The sequence below is a fragment of the Rhinolophus ferrumequinum genome, chromosome 23 (assembly GCF_004115265.2).
Source record: "Rhinolophus ferrumequinum isolate MPI-CBG mRhiFer1 chromosome 23, mRhiFer1_v1.p, whole genome shotgun sequence".
NCBI classification, from domain to species: domain Eukaryota; kingdom Metazoa; phylum Chordata; class Mammalia; order Chiroptera; family Rhinolophidae; genus Rhinolophus; species Rhinolophus ferrumequinum.
The window spans coordinates 10,875,524-10,891,775 of NC_046306.1; the positions used below are offsets into that span (position 1 = coordinate 10,875,524).

At 48.8% G+C, this 16,252-nt stretch overlaps 1 protein-coding gene across 4 annotated transcripts in view; it reads left to right on the top strand.

Moving 5' to 3' along the window:
* Positions 1-1,993: 1,993 nt before the first annotated feature.
* The window catches only part of SULF2 (sulfatase 2), a 112,371-nt gene continuing 98,112 nt past the window's right edge, over positions 1,994-16,252 (top strand). Inside the window, exon 1 of one of the 4 annotated variants that reach the window (XM_033095464.1) lies at positions 1,994-2,547. The gene's annotated coding sequence lies outside the window, so the exon portion shown is untranslated. Of the gene's footprint in view, positions 2,750-3,105; positions 3,249-16,252 lie in introns of those variants that run through there. The other 3 variants (XM_033095466.1, XM_033095468.1, XM_033095465.1) reach the window with 3 other exon arrangements.

Below are 16,252 nucleotides of genomic sequence, written 5' to 3' on the forward strand. Positions count from 1 at the left end.
AGTTTGCTGTGAATTATGGGAAAGAAGTGCGGTCCAAGGACGCTTTGCAGACCCTCCCACCCAGTGAGTGAGCTGGTGAATGAAGGCCTGACCTGAAACCCAACCCACAGCACCTGCCCACAGTGAACACACACACGTGCTTGCACACTCACACACAGGCGTTGCACACACACAGGTATACACACACAAAGAGGCATGCACACACAAGATCTGTCACCTCCCCCCTAACAAAGGATAAGGGGCAAAACACAAACATCAACAACAGTAGAAAGAATAAATATCCAAAAAGATAATAACACCATCTCAGCCCCTGCCTGCAGCCCCACCTAGGGGATTGCGAGCAGCCCCTCCATTACTGGGTTGCCTACTGAGCAAAGAAGGATGGAGGAGAAAACTGTAGACAGGTCGCATTTAGAGAGTAGTGTTCTTGAACTTGAGGCCTGCGGGAAAGCAGTGTGTTTTTGAACTTCTTTGTGATGCAAATCCCCCCTCCTGTGAAAGAGATTCCAGAATCCAACATAAAACGCAGGCAAAAGGCAGACCTCACCTCCTTCCCTACCCTGGGCCCCTGAGGCACGCCTATGGGGCTCTGAGGACCCAGCTGGAAAATTGCTGCTGCAGGGGATACATGTCCCAAAGCCAGGCACAGCCTCACGTGAGTTAAATCCCCACTTGCTGACTTTGTGACCTTGATCAATCCCTTTACCTTTCTCAGTTTTCTTGAAAGACTGTTAAGAGGCTTACATGAGGTAACCTGCTGGAAACACTCAGCAGTGGACCACAGAACCTGCTAGAGCTGCATTGTCCAGGATGGGAATCCATAGCCCTGTGTGGCTGATCCGAGTTGAGGTGTTGTAAGTATAAAATACACACCAGATTCCAAAGATTTAGTAAAAAGAACGTAAAATACCTCATTAATAATTTTTTATTGATTACATGTTGACGTGATAATATTTTGGACACACTAGGTTAAATAAACCATATTATTAAAATTAATTTCACCTGTTTCCTTTTACTGTTGCATGCAGCTACTAGAAAATTTTTAATTACATACATGGCCTGTCTTCTACTTCTACCTACAGCACTTGTCCTAGAGGCTCTGCAACAAATATGCTCTTTCTCCAGCAGAGATGAGGCAGAAGGAAAGGGGGTCCCCATGATTTTTTGGTCGGTGATGGTGAAGAAGTTAGCCTGACGTTTTGCTCCAAAGTTAATGGAAGGCAGAAGATGCGCAAACTCAGTGGTGCCAAAGGTGAGCACCAGAATCTAATTTGGAACAGTTCCAAGTTTTTCTGATTTATTTAGACTGTAAGTTGATCTGGAGTGGCTAAGGGAGATTATGGTGGGGAGAATCTAGACTTCTCCCCGGCCCGCCCCCACCCCCACTTCCCCATCCCCCACCCCACCCTGTCAGGACACCCAATTTGAATTCCAGATGAACAACAAAAAATTTTTTAGTCTACGTTTATCCTCGTGGACCACTGTCCACTCTTATTTACTAAACATGACAACTCTGGCATGAAAAAAAATGACTATTCCAGAGAAAGGCGATGCTTGGCTGAAAAAAGTAACAATGGCCTGGAATTTAAGAACAACTCTGGAACCAAGTTTCTCGAGTTCAAATTCTAGGGCCCCCACTTAGAATTGTGTGACTTTGAGTCAGTTACTTAACCTCTCTGTGACTTGTTCTCCACATCTGCGATTTGGGTATAATCCTACTACTTACCTTGTAAGATTGTTATTAGGTTTAAATAAGTTACTACTGCCTACCAGTCACTTATCTACCGCAAGGTCTGTTCCCCTTAGCATCTCAGCTGTGTCGCTGCAGCCACTAATTGGATCTCTGCCGGCTCATGCATACCCCTATTCGCCCCAGCCCCTCCGGCCTGTTCTGTGGCTTTAGGGACCGTAGAAACCGCGGTAGACAGCACCACCTTGAGTCGAATTCCTCCCCTTTCGGAGGAAGCCCGTTTCTTCTTTCTTTCCTATTCTCGGACCATTTCTGGGCAACCAGATATTTTTACTTAAGCTCCAGTTAACGTCCCTGGGAGCTTCCCCGGCGCGTGGGCAGTTCACCCGCGATCTAGCTGCGAGCCCCGCTCCAGCCGACTTCTCCAAAGGCAAGTGTGTGTAGTTAAGAGAGCAGCGCGGGGCTTTCAGCAAAGGCAGCCGGTGTTTGCAGACTCAGGCGAGCCCTTGTGAAAGCAGATAAAAGAAAACATTTATTAACGTGTCATTACGACGGGAGCGCCGGGCCGGGGCTGTCGCAAGCTCCGCGGAACACTTAGTTCCTTCCAGCTCCGAGTCAGAAAAAGAAAGCGGAAAAGAGGCAAGGATTCTCTTCGTTTCCAGCCAAGAGGACCTGATCAATGGTCCTCCTGACTTTGTTGCAGTAATTGATTTATTAGACATGCCCCCCGTGTGTGTTGCACACACACATTCGCACGCACGGCTCTGGCTCGCGTCCCTCCCTCATCTCCAGCTCCTGGGCGAATCCCACAGCTGTTTCAACTCTCCGCCGAAGGCGAGCGGGAGCGAGTGTGTCGGGTGAGTGTGTCTGGGTCCCGGTGAGGGTGCGCGCTCAGCGCCGGGAGCGCGGCCAGCCCGGCCCCGCGGCTTTGGGAGGCGGAGAGCGGCCGGGACCCCAGCTCTCCGCTGTTGCCTAGTCCGGGGCCGAACTTCGGGGCGAGGGCAGCGCGCCGAGGGCAGCAGGGCCGGCCGCCCGGAACGCGCGTCCCTCCTGCCAGAGGTAAAGGGCTCGCGCGCCGGGGGCGCGGGGGACACCGCGGCGGGGTCTCCGGCGCCCGCGGCTCCCAGGTTGGCGCTCCCCGCTTCGGCGCGCGCTCGCCTCCCTCCGCGCGGAGGCCGGCGGCGGGCGGGCAGGCGGGGGGCCAGGCCCAGCCGTGCCGAGGGCCTGGCTCTGGCAGCGCGGCTGGCCGGCTGGGGCGATGTAAGACTGACCCGGGCGGGGCGCGGACCCGGACTTTGGCGAGGGCGGCGCGCCGGGGCGGGGGCCGAGGGCGGCGGCGGCGGCGGCGGAGCCGCTGGGCGGAGAGGCGGGAGGAGGCGGAGGGAGAGGAGGAGGAGCTGCAGCCGCACTCGCCGGGGATGCAGCGGCAGCGGCAGCGGCGGCAGCAGCAGCGGCGGCGGCGGCGGCGCGGAGTTCCCTGCGCTCCGCGGCCCGGCAGGGCTGCGGTAGAGGCGTCGGCGCCCCGCACCGGGTGAGGCAGCCAGGGCCGTGCGCTCCGGTGAGTGGAGTGCCGGGGCCAGGTGGGCGGGGCAGGGGCTCCGTGGCCGGAGCCTGCCGGGTGGTGAGCGTGGCGGCGAGCGCCCCCCAGGTGAACCGGGGCCGGTCCGGACCGCCCGGCTCCGGCCCCAGCGCAGCGCGCGGAGGTGAGACCCATCGGGCAGGAGGGAGGCTCCGTTTGACCCCACTGACGGGCTGTGTACTTCCCACCGCGCACCCCTGACCTGCGGACCCGCCACGCGGAGCCCTGGAGGCTCCGGGGAAAGCGCGTCTGGGCCCGCTGACCGCCGGGGTATGGCCTCCGTGACCCCTTTGAGTTTAGACCCAACCGACCTAAGGAGCCAGACCACGTGGGGCTTGTCCGCGCAGGACTTGGGAAAGCGGTGGACCGGAGCTTCGGAGTGACGGGGAACTCGAAGACACCAAAAGGGCAAATAGGATTGAAAAGGCAGACTTCCTCCCAGGCTGGATCAGAACCAGTTCTCAAAGCCTCATAGTGGGATACTCCCCTCCTGGTGCTTCTGAGGGTTTCAGAAGTTTGGCAGCGATTTCTAAGAGTGCACTTTTTAAAAAAGCATTCTTTGTAGTAGTTCATTCATTCGTTCTACCAGCATTAATGGAGTCCCTCGAGGTGCCAGGTACTGCGTCGTGTTCCAGGGATGCTCGATGAACGGTATCTAGTTCTTGAGCCCCGGAAGCTCTGGGTCCACTGGGAAAGCGATGCGGTGTAGGGTGGAAAAAAGTAGGAGACACCCACAAATCCTAGTTTGACACAATGACCTCTGTCTTCAATCCCCTACCTGCCCAGATCCTGAAGGTCACTCCCCCTGGCACGAGGTAGGTGCCTGCACACAGTAGGGGAGCACAGACCTTCGTTTTAATATCCCCCTTCCTCAAAGTTCTGACTCATTCCCTGCCCCCTCTCCTCTGTGGACAGTCTTTCCTGCAGCTTGTTTTAATCACTTTTTTTTAGTTAAAAGTCAATATTTAATTAACCAAGTAATTACATTCAGCTTACGTTTGAATCTGGGTATTTGCACATCTGTGTGTGTAGGGACACCTGCCCTCTAGCCTCTCCATCTGTCCCCTGCCTCTCTCCCACAGTGTGGTCCCCCTCCTTTGGGGCAGAGAAGGGAAGCTGCTCGGAGCAGGTTGGGGGGGAGGGGGAAAGGACACAGAGAATCAGGTGAGACGGGTTTTCCCTGGAGGACTCCTGGTGTCTCTCCCTGGAGCAGGAAGAGTTACTCTCCTCTCGTAGTTAATAGTGAAGGGGATTTCTTAGTGCATCTCCACTACCCATTACAGAACCACTGAAGGGTTCTAATTAAATTAAAGCCATTCATTACCTATAGGAAGGGGGTGGGCAGGACAGGCTGAAGACCACTCACCTTGTAAGAGAGGTTCTCCCAGCTTTGCTTATCCCACATCATGGAGAAGAAGAATCTCATCAAAACAGCCTGAGTGTGTAATTTAGTGTTCAAATAAGCAGCTCGAAGGGTGATGGTGGCGGGTTTGGCTGTTGGCACATTGGACATTTGCACATGAAGGGTCTTCCTTCCTTGGGCCGAGTTGCTGTACATAAATGTATGATGTTGGTCTAACTGCCCACTGAGGTCAATGTGGGTTTGGACTTTGGGCTTGGGGTATATTTATTGGGTTTTTTTGTTTGAACTTACGGCTTTTTCTAAAACCCTAATAACATGTTAGGTTTTCAAACTTCAGGGTTGAATGATGAGTTGATTATAAAAATGCTGAGCTTGGAGCAGGACAGTGTGGCTGTGTCTGACACTGTGTGTGTGCGCATGCGTTCATACACACGTGTGTCCCCCACCTAATGGCTCCGTTCAACTACCATCCCATGGACCTAGCTGACGTGCAAATGCACTCCCTGATGTGTAAAGTGCACCCTTGGATTTGGGGATAACATTTCCCTCTTCCTTTCCCCGGATATGTTTGGTGCACCTGTTTGGACCTGTCTCAAGGGGACAGCTTCTGGTCCTGAGTTAGGCAGATGGGGAATATCCCCCTTTGTCAAATCTGTTGTTAGACTTCACCCCCTTAGAAAGAGACCAAAAGCCTGTCACTCAGAAAACTATCCGCTTTGCTAATCAGCTTGCAGTTAAAAGAAAGGGCTTAGTCTAGATAATAGATAACACTGATGGAGTGTTGTGGGCAATGACTGTTCTAAGCCCTTATGTGTAATAATTCATTTAAGCCACACAAAACCCAGTGAGGCATGTCCTTTGATTGCCATCAAAGATGGGGAAACTGAGGCACGGAGAGGCTCGTCAGTGGTAGCTCATCAGTGGTAGAGCCGGAATTCAACAGGCCCTGGGGCTCCAGAGTTCATTCTGACCCACTGCACTCTCCTCTCTCCATGACCTTGGCCTTTTTTCCAAATGTAGAAGAAACAGATGTGCAACAGGAGAAAACATATTTAGACAATGAAACTTTGAAAGGCAGAAGTCCTTCAGTAATTCCCACTTCTCTCCAAAACTCTCGGCTGTTCGGGGGACATCTCGGGTGTGTATTTTGTTTGGGGCCAAGGGTAGGGGGGGCGGGAGAAATGCCCTGAGGAAAATGTGATTGCCTGGCGACGTTTTCTTCTCCCCGTGAGTATACACACACTCACCCCTAGTCAAGATGCAAAAGGAAATATCCAATGTGGCTGCCAGAAAAAGTCATGAAGTCTAAGATGACTTTCATGAAGTCTAAGATGGTTTGCACCCACTGAAAGCACAGGCAGGAGAGTTAAAAATTCTCCTGGAGGTGCAGCCCTCTGGTGGTCGGTGATGGAGTTGCATGGACCTGTGCCTCCTGCAGGGGTGACCCTGGTGTCCAGGGCACTTTGTTTCAGGCCTGGGCCCTGTGCGCCCAGTGGACATGGAAGGTGGAGCCTCTCCATGCTAACGTGCAGGCGAAGGAGGTCTCATCCAGGCCTGCTTTCCCTAGGCTTCCTTATGTTGGGTCTTGATGGGAAATCTGCAATGCCCCTGGTCCGGATTCAAGGCGCTCCCTAATTTGGAAGATCATTACGATCATTATAATTAATTGGCATACTGATAAATGGCATGACTGCCTAATTGCGGTGGTTTCTAGAAAACTGGGCCTCACTTGGAACCAAAAGGGGAAGAGGCACTGGGCTGGCCGCAGTTGGGCAGTAGGGTTATAGACCCAGCAGTTTGTGCAAAGGGAAAGCAGCCTTCACCCACCTCTGTGGGTAACTCTAGTTTCAGGTACAGCTGGAGTCAGGGCTCAGACTTTGTCATGAGAATCAGTTCTTCTCCAGCTCCGCTCTTTCTTCCACGGGGCTGGTTTCTCTCTCCAGCTCCGAGAGGTGGGCAGGCTCTGGCACTGTGGTTCAGAGAACCAGACGGCCTGGCTACCTGCCCAGCAGTGGGATCTGGGGAGTGTTACTTAACCTTTCTGTGCCCAGTGTTCTCATCCAGCAGATGATGATCGGAGCACCTATCTCCTGGTTCATTTCATGATGAAATGAGAGCGTCAGCGTCAAGTGCTTAGCACTGTATCTGACATAGGCAAGCCCTCAGTAAACATTGGCTGTTACTATAATTGAGGAGTGGAGCTGGCTGCTGAAGAGCTGTCCTCTCTGGTTTAAGCCCCACAGGAAAGAACAAGCCTATTTTCTGGCACTGCTCACCCCAGCCCCACGCGTCCTCTGATTGGACTATTTTATGTCATGTGCTCACTCCAAACCAATCACTGGCCAAGAAAATGAGTCCTCAACAATAGGTTTGGGCCAGGCTCCTAGGCCCCACCCTGGAGCTGGGGGCAGACTCCCTGGACCTCAAAGCCCTGGAGAACACAAGTGGGGAATCCCAGTGAAAGGGCGCCTGGTTACTAGGGAGGCAAATAGCCTATGATGGGGGTGGGGTACTAATTTGAGAGATGATAGTCAGATAGGCCTGTCTCCATTTTGGTTGAGGTGGGGACCATGGAAACAGCCGCTGAGTGGGCAACTTTCCCTCCCTCTCCATTGGGGTCAACAGGCATTGGAGGCCTGACTTTGCTGCCATGGTGTCTGAAATATGCAGCCTGGCCTTGATTCTGTGCTTTCTGGTAGCCAGGGGCAGTGTTTGCCCAACCTTCCACCATGAAAATCACCTGAAGGCATTTGTTTTAAAAATGCAAAGTCCAGACCCTCCTGACTCAAACTCCCAGGGAGGGCCCTGGATGCTGGGGAGTGAACCAGAGGGCCATGGTGTGTTCTGCATCTGCAGTGAGGTCTGGGAAAGAGGGCCCTGGAGTGTGCGTCTCTCATCTTCCTGTCTGAGGCAAGGGCTGCTGGAAGGCAGGGGAGAAGCGCTAAAGGAGATCAGGGATGTACGGGTGTCGGAGAAACTGCTACACTATAAGCTGGCATTCCTCTCCTGTGTCATTGCACAAGTGTGTGAGCTGCTGCTGCGTGCCAGGCCCTGTGTTAAATGAACAAGAGACACCCCTGCTTTCATGGAACTTACATTCCAAAGGGGAAAAGTGATGATACACAAGCAAACAAAGCCACAAAGGAGGCTTTTTGGGACGTGACAAGCTCGTCGGTGGAAACAAACTAAAAATTGTTATGATGGAAAATGACTGCATTTTCCATCATAATGGTGTGGGGTGGGGGACAAATTTTGGCAAGTGGTCAGGGGAGGCCTCTTTGAGGATGTGATCTTTGAGCTGTGACCTAAGATTTGAGAAGGAGCTGACCTTGGGAAGATCTGGAGGAACAGCATTCCAGGTAGAGGGAACAGCCAGTGCAAAGGCCTGGAGGTGGAGAGGAGTGACCTGTCCGACACATCTGTTCAAAGTGCAAATAGAAGTCCAGCGGGGTGGAGGGTAGTGAATAAGAAGGGAGGAGGGGAGATGAGGTCTGTGGTAAGAAATGCCGGCCATGGTAGAAAACTTAGATTTTATTTCAAATGAAATGGAAAATCATTGGAGAGTTTTAAGTTAGGGACGACATGATTTGTGTGCTAAAAAGATCTCAGTGGCTACCCTGAAAGAGTGTTTTGCAAGTGGATGCTGGGACATAAGAATGAGGAGCTTATATTGACCTGGATGGTGATGGTACCCACGGCGATGGAGTGAAATGGCAAAACCAGCAGAACTTGCTGGGGGAATGAATATTCAGAATGAGGGAAAGTGCTGTGGTTTTCCCTTAAGGTGACTTTGCCCTCCCACCCTAACCCGGGGACATTTAGCAATATCTAGAGGCATGTTTGCTTGTCTCAACTGGGGAAGGAAGTGCTACTGGCTGTCATCAGTGGATAGAAGCCAGGGATGCTGCTAAACATCCTAACAGTGCGGGACAGCCCCCCCCCCCCCCCAGCAAATATCTTTAGTGACTAGGAGTCAAAGATGACTGAGCAGCCAGGTGATTCCTAAATAGGGAAGACTGGGAGAGAAGGTTTGGGGCACGGTGGGAGGATCCAGAATCTAGCTGTGGAAATGTTGGGTTTGAGATGACACTCAAGCTGGGTGTCTGATAACTCAGAGGGTGCTGGATACCCAGGTCTGGAGCTGGTTGGACCTGGCAACCTAAATTTGGGAGTCATCAGCGCTTCCATATTATTTTAAGCCATGGGACTGGACACAATCATCCTGGGAGATTGTATTTTGTTCTTTGGCATGGTTTTGTCCCTCCTTCCCTGCTCCCTGCGCCCCCCCAGCCCATGATACATCTATTTGATGAATATTTTTAGCCCATCCCATATGTTCACCTCTTTATAACACACCTGAGACACTCCCAGAGGCTCAGGCTGAGCCTCCCGTTGTCCTCATTGATGAGTGATCAGCAGGCAGAAGTAAATCAGCATCACTCTGCAACAGATGCCCTTGGGAAATTGCTGCAGGTCACACAGCATCTTGGGCCTTGCACGCAGCACGATGCCTCCTTGGTAGAACAGCTGTTGGCATAGTCTTCAGACCACCTCCTCCAGCCCAGACTTCGTGGAATTCTTCCTAACCAGAGAGTACCGCTGTTTTGAATTCTCCATCGTCTCTTAATAGAATTCTGAAACACAAGTCCTGGCCCACGGCTTTGCACACCTGGGCCCTGCTTGAAACGTGGGTCAATTCTATCCCAAACTCAGAGTCGTTACGAGCAAGTCTTGTGTGTGTAAATTGATGGGCAGGACCATCCCCGGGGACCGGAACGTTACCCAAGATGTGTTTGACCAGGTGGAAGCCAGATGTGTTAGGGGAAGAATGTTGCCAGCAGCCTTTCTTATTGGCTCCCGGTCAGGGTCCCCGTGGGGGACTTGACCCACATCCGTGGCCAGGAAAGGGGAGCTTTTTGAAAAGAAATTTACAAAACTGTTAGCCCACAGAAGTTCGGGAGATGCTCACGCTCTGATGAAAATCAAATCATCCAGAAGCTGTGTTCATGGCCTGCTCTGGAGGTAGACACTGTCCACAGACCTCTGAATGCAGGCTACGTGTCGAATGTTTAAGAGAACGGGAAAGCCGACTAGAGTTCTTAGTGGCTTGGAGTCCTAATCATTTGAGTGGGAATCAAGATGTTTTCACTGCAGGTAATAGAATTCCTGGCTGAGAATGGCTTACATAGTAGAAACGTTTAATTCTCACATAGCAAGAGTCCAAAGCAGAAGAGTCCAGGGGCCAGTTTGTCAGTACAGTAAAGTCATTAAGGACCCAGGATCTTCCTATGCTCAGTTCTTCTGTCCTCAGCATGTCTTTGACTTTGTTGCTTCATAATCTCAAGATCACTGCCACAGCCCCAGGCATCACATCACCATGCAAAGTAAGAATAAAGAATAGGCTAGGACTCCTTCCAAGAGCATGCCACCCCAGCACACTTTGCTTTATTATGCCTCGTTGGCCCAGAGTTGGGTTTTGTGCTTAATTCTAAACCAAACACTCCTAAAGCGAAATGGGCTTTTCATGTTTGACTTAGCTTGGTGGTTCCCAAAATTAGCAGATTAGACACCCTCTTCTTATAGCAAATAATTTTGCCAGGTTTACCTGAAATAAATTCCTAGATAATATAACTTATCTACACATATTTTTTTAATCAGTAAAACACCCTGACTTTAATTCAAAGGAAAGCTAAAAGGGAAGCAGTTTATAATTAAACATATGTATTGCAGCATATACATGCTCAGGCACAACTATATTAGAAGACATAATGACGGGGTCAGGTGTTCACGCTAGTGTAGAATCACGTAAATCTGACAGCTACACACACTGTGGGATTTGGACGTGTGGTTTTGGCAGCTCAAATACAAGTGGTATGGCCATCGGCAATGTGATTTTCCAAAATAGTGAACAATTTACCAAAATTTCCAAATGAAACAACAGTCTTCCCTCAGTTTATTGAGTGATCGCGTTCCCAGAAAATTCAGGGTTGAGTAGAAGCATACAGAACAGATTTTGTGTTTATATGTGAAATGGAGTTGATTTCTAAGGTCAGGTAAAAGCTTTTTCACCTGCCTGAACGTCTGTGGGACATTAGAAGGTCGTGCTGGAAATGGGGCGATTATTCACTGTGTGGAGAGTTGCAAATTATCCAACATCCCTGCACCCCCACTAGATGCCAGAAGTACCCCTCAGGCATTGTGACAACCAAAACCTCCTCCCAAATTCCTGAGAACACCCTTTTGTGTGTGTGTGGCGGGGGGGTGACTTCACTCAGAGAACCACAGGCTTAGGCTAATGCTGGTTTGTTGCCAGAGCTGGGGAAGGTCCACCTCCTGAACAAAATTGGGGTCCTGTCAACCAAGGAGTGACCTTTGGCTGGGGCACAGTTTCTGTCGCATTTGTCCCCAAGCTCCTCTTTCTGTTCATCACCGTCCTTGTGGACATGGTCCTAAAATGCCCTAGTCCAGCCAGTGAAACAAACCCACGTAGTTAGCTTGGACCAGCCTCTCCAGTGAATGGGGTTATGAGTTCCTGGAATATTCTAGGTATCGGTGACTTCCACTGGGCAGGAGATGGAGAAAGTATAGAAGCCTGGACATAAGAGACATCTCTGAAAGTCAGTGTACCAGAATGGTTAAGGGCTTGGACTCGAGAACCAGCAAACCAAACTTCCTGGTTCAAATCCCAGCCTGGCCGCTCAGTAGCTGGGTGGAGCTGGGCAAGTCACGCACTGAACCTCTCTGACCGTCAGATCCAGCTTCTGTACGATGGGGATACTCACAGGAGCTTCTGATGTGAGTGAGATCAGACAGTATTTGTCTTTCTCTGTCTGACTTATTTCACTACGCATAATGTCCTCAATGTCCGTACATGTTGTTGCAAATTGTAGGATTCCCTTCCTTTTCGTAGCCGAAGAATATTTGTGTGTGTGTGTGTGTGTTTATCACATCTTGATCCATTCATTGATCAACGGACTCTTAGTTTCCATGTCTTGGCTATTGTGAATGATGCTGCAATGAACATGGGGGTGCAGATCTGTCTTCTAGATTCTGGTTTTGTTTCCTTTGGATACATACCCAGAAGTGGAATTGCTGGATCATGTGGTAGATCTATTTTTAATTTTTTTGAGAATTTGTGAGATCAGTGGCATGACATTCTCATGAGGGATCTTGGGGTGAACATTTCTGCATGTGCCCCCAGACTCCCCCTCCCCTCCAATCGTCCCCTGTTGAAAGGAGCTATTGCAGTGCAGGAGACTGGGCTTTCCCACCTCTCTCTCCAACCCCTACTCCTAACAGCTCACATTTACTGAGCAACATCTATATGCCCGGCACTGTACTGAGTGCCAGCTCAGGTGATGTGTAGTAGTGTTCTGTAACGCAGGCATCTTCATCTGTTCAGGCTGCTGCAGTAGAATACCAGAGACTTCTTCCTCACCGTTCTGGGGGCTGGGAAGTCCAAGATCAAGGTACCAGCAGCATCTGTGTGTTGTAAGAGCCTGCTTCCCGTCTCCTTCACTGTGTCTTCACATGGCAGAAGGGGCAAGGGAGCCATCTTAGGGCCTCTCTTATAAGGGCACTAATCCCGTTCGTGAGGGCTCCCCCTCCTGACCTAATCACCCCCAAAGACACCCCTCCAAATACCCTCACACTGAGGATTAGGTTTCTACATGAAACCTTTCGACATGAATTTTCGGGAAACAGTCTATAGCATAGGGATATTCTAATGGCCACCTTACAGAAGAGGAAAGTGAGGTACACAGAAGTCTCTCCTTGCTTTGTCATCCTGTTAGAATAGGACATCACAGGCTGGCTAATGAGGGCCTGTATTCGGCTCACAAAAAAATGTTTTGACTTACACACTGTTTTGAACATTTTTAAAAGTTGTCAGATTCTCAAGATATAACATCCATTTATGATTAAAACACTTAATAAAATCGGTATAGAAGGAAAATACCTTAACATAATAAAGGCCATATATGACAGACCCTCAGCTAATCTCATAATTAACGGTGAAAAACTGAAGCCCTTTGCTCTTCGTTCAGGAACACGACAGGGCTGTCCCCTATCACCTCTGGTTTTCAACATAGTGTTGGAAGTCCTTGCCAGAGCAATCAGGCAAGAGAAAGAAATAAAAGGCCTCTAAATTGGGAATGAAGAAGTTAAATTATCACTCTTTGCAGATGACATGATGCTATATATAGAAAACCCTAAAGACTCCACCAAAAAGCTATTAGAAACAATCAACAAATACAGTAAAGTTGCTGGCTACAAAATCAACGTACAAAAGTCCATTGCATTCCTATATACTAACAATGAAATCTCAGAAAAAGAAATACAAAAAACAATTCCTTTTGCAATTACAGCAAAAAGAATAAAATACCTAGGAGTAAACTTAACCAAGGATGTGAAGGACTTATATGCTGAAAACTATAAGACATTTTTGAAATTGAAGAAGACACAAAGAAATGGAAAGACATTCCATGCTCATGGATTGGAAGAATCAACATAGTTAAAATGGCCATATTACCCAAAGCAATATACAGATTTAATGCAATCCCCATCAAAATCCCAATGGCATTTTTTAAAGAAATAGTACAAAAAATCATCAGATTTGTTTGGAACCACAAAAGACCCCAAATAGCCAAAGCAATCTTAAGAAAAAAGAACAATACTGGAGGTATCACACTCCCTGACTTTAGCTTGTACTACAGGACTACAATAATCAAAACAGCATGGTATTGGCAGAAAAACAGACACATAGAACAATGGAATAGAATTGAGAACGCAGAAATAAAACCACATAAATGTGGACAGATAACTTTTGACAAAGAAGCTAAAAACATACAATGGAGGAAAGACAGCCTCTTCAATAAATGGTGCTGGGAGAATTGGATAGCCACGTGCAAAAAAATGAAACTGGACTGCTATCTGTCACCATGTACCAAAATTAATTCAAAATGGATCAAAGACTTTAAGCATAAGACCTGACACGATAAACTGCATAGAAGAAAACACAGGTACTAAACTTATGGACCTTGGGTTCAAAGAGCATTTTATGAATTTGACTCCAAAGGCAATGGAAGTAAAAGCTAAAATAAACGAATGGGACTATATGAAACTTAAAAGCTTCTGCACAGCAAAAGAAACCATCGACAAAATAAAGAGGCAACCAACTGAATGGGAGAAGTTTTTTGCAAACAGTGCCTCCGATAAAGGGCTAATATCCAAAATATATAAGGAAATCATGAAACTCAACAACAAAAAAAACAAACAACCCAATTGAAAAATGGGCAGAGGACCTGAAGAGACATTTCTCCAAAGAGGACGTACAAATGGCAAGTACACATATGAAAAAATGCTCAACATCACTAATCATCACAGAAATAGCAAATAAAAACCACAATGAGATATCACCTCACCCCAGTTAGAATGGCTATCACCAACAAGACAAATAGTAACAAGTGTTGGAGAGGCTGTGGAGAAAAAGGAACCCTCATACACTGTTTGTGGGAATGCAGACTGGTGCAGCCGCTATGGAAGGCAGTGTGGAGTTTCCTCAAAAAATTACGAATAGAATTACCATATGACCCAGCAATCCCTCTCCTGGGTATCTACCCAAAAAATCTGAAAACATTTATACATAAAGACACGTGTGCTCCAATGTTCATTGCAGTTTTATTTACGGTGGCCAAGACATGGAAACAACCAAAATGTCCTTTGATAGATGAATGGATAAAGAAGTTGTGGTATATATACACAATGGAATACTATTCGGCGGTAAGAAAAGATGATATAGGAACATTTGTGACAGCATGGATGGATCTTGAGATTATAACGCTAAGCGAAGTAAGTCACAGAAAAAGCAGAGAACCATATGATTTCACTGATATGTGGTATATAAACCAAAAACAACAAAAGAACAAGACAAACAAATGAGAAACAAAAACCCATAGACACAGACAACAGTTTAGTGGTTACCAGAGGGTAAGGGGGGCGGGGGGTGGGAGATGAGGGTAAAGGGGATCAACTATATGGTGATGGAAGGAGAACTGACTCCGGGTGGTGAACACACAATGGGATTTATAGACACACATGTAATACAGAATTGTACACCTGAAATCTATGTAATTTTACTAACAGTTGTCACCCCAATAAATTAAAAAAAAAAAGTCTAATATCATTGACTTTATTTGTTGCCAAGCATTTAATCATCACAACAGCCCTTTGAAGCCAGGCCTATTATTTCCTGGTATTAGTTCCTGTTAGTTCAGGGCCTATTATTTGAGGAAACTGAGGCACTGTGTGTAATGGCCCTGCTAGAATAGGAGGTCCTTAGGCTTATGCATCGTTGTACCGTCAGTGCTTGACTTGGTGGCTGTTTGAATCAATGATTGAAAGAATGAATGAATGATGTTCTCTTCTAAGTGGTCATTTGATTAAAGCCATCAGCCCAGAAGACCACAAATCCTGACCCATCATAGGTGGTTTGCGGCATTCCAGTTGGAGGAATGGGCTGTAATCAGTGTCGGGGTTCTTCGGTTGTGTTTCTGCCATGCGGCACAGCACCCCCAACTCGGTGGATTAAAGCAACAACAGTTTATTTCCAGTGATTCTGTGGGTTGCCAGGGCGTTCTGCTTCATGGGACATCAGCTGGAGGGTCCAAATGGCTCCACTCCGATGGCTGACCACTAGCGCTGCTCACAGATGGCGGCTCAGTTGGGACTATGAGCTCAGTGGCTGTATTCTCCACATGGCCTCTTCCCACAGCTGCTTGGGCTTCCTCACTGTATTGGGGTCTCAGGGTGGCCTGACTTCTAAAACTGCAGAAATGAAAGCTCCCAGGCCTTCTTAAGGCTTTAGCTTAGAAAGTCCTAGGGACCTCAGAGCAGGAGTTGCTGGCAGCCTCCTGGAGGAGGGATTCCAATGGGACAAACGCACTCCTGATTTTTCCTTCTGTCCTGGACACTCCATTTGAGAGTCGGGTGCAGTGAGAGAGTCTGATTAGCCACCTTTGGTCATATGAGCGCCCCTTGGCCACATAACAGCATAGAGTAGGGGATCTTGGCAGGGGAGAGAGAATCCTTGAAATCGGGGGTGCTGTTGTCCAAAGGAGGAGGCCAGATGCTGCAAAGATGAAAAATTAGAAACCTCGGAATAAGTGACTGTGCCCCAAGATGAGCAGTGAACATTTTTAAATGAATGAGTGGATGAATGAATGAATGGTTTAAAGTCGAGTATAAGCAGAAAGCCCAGGTCTGGGTGGCAGTTCTTCCAGGACGGGCTCCATAATGCAGGGCACTGTTGGGGTCTTGGATCTCTCTTCAGTTTATGGGGCAAAGCCAACTCCTAGAATCACTACCATGCCTCTCAGCATTGTCACCCCAAAGACGGGGGTAGTTTGGGCTGACACCTAGAAGGGAGCAGGTGCATGGTTCTGAGGGAACTGCCTGCAGTGTGGGTATGTTCCACCTCCCCAGAGCCCACCCCGCCGTGGTCACCAGCAACCCAGCTCTCACTCCCTCTCTTCTAGCCACTGTACACCTATACACAGTACACCGGGCGACATCCAGTGAGTCCCTCAGCTGTGGTGAGACTGCCGGTTGGACACGGTGATGC